Source organism: Condylostylus longicornis, unplaced genomic scaffold, assembly GCF_029603195.1.
Source record: "Condylostylus longicornis isolate FDR11 unplaced genomic scaffold, ASM2960319v2 ptg000004l, whole genome shotgun sequence".
Taxonomy (NCBI): Eukaryota; Metazoa; Arthropoda; class Insecta; order Diptera; family Dolichopodidae; genus Condylostylus; species Condylostylus longicornis.
This window is the reverse complement of record NW_026577973.1, coordinates 3,224,562-3,227,637: the sequence shown is the minus strand read 5'-3', so window position 1 is coordinate 3,227,637 and position 3,076 is coordinate 3,224,562. Positions and strand designations below refer to the sequence as shown.

The following is a 3,076-nucleotide window of genomic DNA, read 5'->3' as shown; positions in this document are numbered from 1 at the left end:
TTTTTAAGTTATGTGAATACATTTAAGAATAGGAATAAATATTGTTGGATTAGTTTTAACGCTTTAGTTCAAAAAGCAAATGCTAGCTCTAGCAACTTTCAAATATAAAATTAGTACAATAAGATTATTATGCCACCAATTCACAAACATACAAGGCATACTCATATGTATAATGTAATAATTTATAAACATAATACTCGTATATATGTAAATATATTTTTTCGTCAAAGTATTAAATATTCTCCCAAGACTCTTTACCCATTTCGTAAAATTCTTGTTCTTTTCTAAAAACTTTTATGCTCATAAAATTATAAAAAATTTTCAATGTTTCAAGTTCGAAAACCGTGTAAATAATATTATTGACACAGAAAATTAGTTCATCATATATCTAAGAATCTATACATATACATAAATGCTCATATTATGTATTTACATGTAACAAAATATCTATGTTAAATTCAAGTTTTATGATTTTCCCCTTCAAAATCTTTAAATCTTATGCTCAAAAACTACAATATCATATGGTTACATTACGGATTTTGATGTATTTCCATTAGGTATTATAAGTGTATGTGAGTGTTCGTTCAATATACTATGAAATATGTGTATTTGAAGTGTAAAATATCGTAAGAAATTTGAAGGGTTGTGAAAAAATTATTTTAAAATAGCGTATATTATTTTTACACGATTTTAAATAGCTATTATTTTCCGGTGTTTGCATGTTATAAGGACTTGTGTATATATTGATGAATTCCATTCTATTATAGGGCTAATTTATATGCATAGCCAATCTGTTGAAGTTTTATAAAATTTTATATAGTACTTGACTTTTTTTTTTAAGTTAAATTGTTTTATGAGAATTTTTTAAGTGAGAAAAAAAAAATTTTTTTTATTATAAATATTTTTCTTTTTTTGTTTTTAAAAGTATCCTTTGTATTGAAATTTATGTTGTTTAGACAATATATCCGGTATATAGATAAAATTTAAGGTAAGTGTGTATATATGCATATATTAAGCTTTAATATTAATTTTTGAATAAAACAAAGTCATTATTACTGGGTGATTGTAAAAATTATACGAGAAAGGAATACGAATTTAATCTACAACACATGAAAAATAAAAAATTAAATTTTAGCAAACTTGTGCAGGTTTTTCTATTAAGAGAACTTCTTTTAAGACGTCTATGCAGTTTTTATGAAATGAGAGTGTTAAAAATTTTGTTTTTAAAACTATTTTGTACAAGATATTGAGTGCCGTCGGTATATCGTAACAGCAATGCTGGAGCAAACAAAAAATAAAATTTTGGGCTGTGATCTAAATAAATCATATTTTTTTTACTTTTTTAAAATATTTGAAGTCTGGTTACAATATGATCATGATAATACTGAATATAATTCACTATGATTAAAAATTAATTCGAAAAAATTGGGAAATATTGATATCTGAATTCAGCGTACCTGTTTCAATATTATTCAAGGTTAAATTATCCATATATGTGAATAATAGGATTTTTATAAAATTACATAACCCCTAATTGTTGAAAATTTTTATTCGTAAATGCTCTCAGCGTAATGACATCAAAAATTTTTGTACTCATTTTTGTTTGAAAATTAAACAAATAAAAAACATTCTCTCCAATGTTTTTCCCATAATTGCAGTTTTTAAATCATTCAGTGAATGCAATTTAACAATGCATTTTTAATGTGCTATCAACATTTCGTGGCATCGTAGAAAATTTGATTCAATACGGATTTTAAGTGTATATATTATTTAAACTTTGACATTTATTTTAGAATTATATATTAATTTTTAAATAATTCAGCACTTTATTCTAACTAATTTCAATTACTCAAGTGAATCAACAATTAAAACTAAAATGAGTCTTGCCCTATTCAATTCTTGAAATTTTAATATCATAAAAAATACAGATTTTCTTGAAACCACACTGTAAAATTTTCATGAAATCTTTTATTTATATTTTTAGAATAAATTTCAATTTATTTACAAAATAAAGTGAAATTTTCGAGTGCTAAGTGATTTCTAATAATAATTTATTTTTGTAATATTTTTTGTTAAATCGTCTTGTACACAGAGACTTCAATATGAAACATAATTTTTATATTACTTTATATGTAAATTAGCTTTACAATTATTCACTTGATTTTATTCAAGTGGAGATTTTCCTTTTTTTTTTTTTAAAAATATACCCCTAATAAAGATATTATGATCCCTTGCAACGATAGAATTTTAAAACAAATTTTTGTTCAATTACTTGTAAGCAATTATCATAATAAATTAAATAATAATAGTAGTTATTCAATTTAAATTTACATAATATTATATAAATAAATAACATTTTTTTTTTCAAATTCAAGGGTAACAATAATTTTATTGGAATGAAAGTATAAAGTGTGTAGACTCAAAAATTTTCTATATTCAAAAATATAGGTTGATCCTTGAAATGTACTTATGCAAATTTAAAGAGCTCAAAACATAAGAATATCTTGTTTATTGAATTTTAAATTTTGTTTAACTTTTATAGGTATGAGATAATTTAAGTGATTTAGAAGATATATGTACATATAAACAAATAATTTTGAAGATGTTGTAAAATTACTTTCTTAGAAATACCAGTCAGCTAGTTTGCAAAAAATGTGGAACGCTTCACGATTTTGCGTGTCATCCTTGCGCAGGGGCCATGCTAATCTTCTCTGTATCGTTCCAATTTTAGTATATGTTCTGCCGAAGCAAGAACAAGAGTATAATGAAAAAATTTCGTTATATACTCAGTGACACAAAATTTTTTATCTGTGAGTTATAAAATGAAATAAAAATATTCAAATAATGTGAAACAAAAATTACATGCATACATACATACATTTATTAGGGTTGGTGAGAACATAATGGGCATAAAAACGAATAATTTGTTTTATTTTTTCTACCTCTCATAAAATTTTAAAATTTTTAAATTGATATTCGAAGGTTGGGTTGTAATACTCATATAAAATAGATTTTACTGGTTTGACTGGTTACATTTTGCGTATATGTAGGAGATCTGAGATGGTATAATAGCTTT

General features: G+C 23.5%; 1 non-coding gene across 1 annotated transcript; it reads right to left on the bottom strand.

Moving 5' to 3' along the window:
- Positions 1-2,648: 2,648 nt before the first annotated feature.
- Positions 2,649-2,755, bottom strand: LOC129614606 (U6 spliceosomal RNA). The gene has a single exon (XR_008697387.1). It is a non-coding gene; the product is annotated as a U6 spliceosomal RNA (small nuclear RNA).
- Between the last annotated feature and the right edge of the window lie 321 nt (positions 2,756-3,076).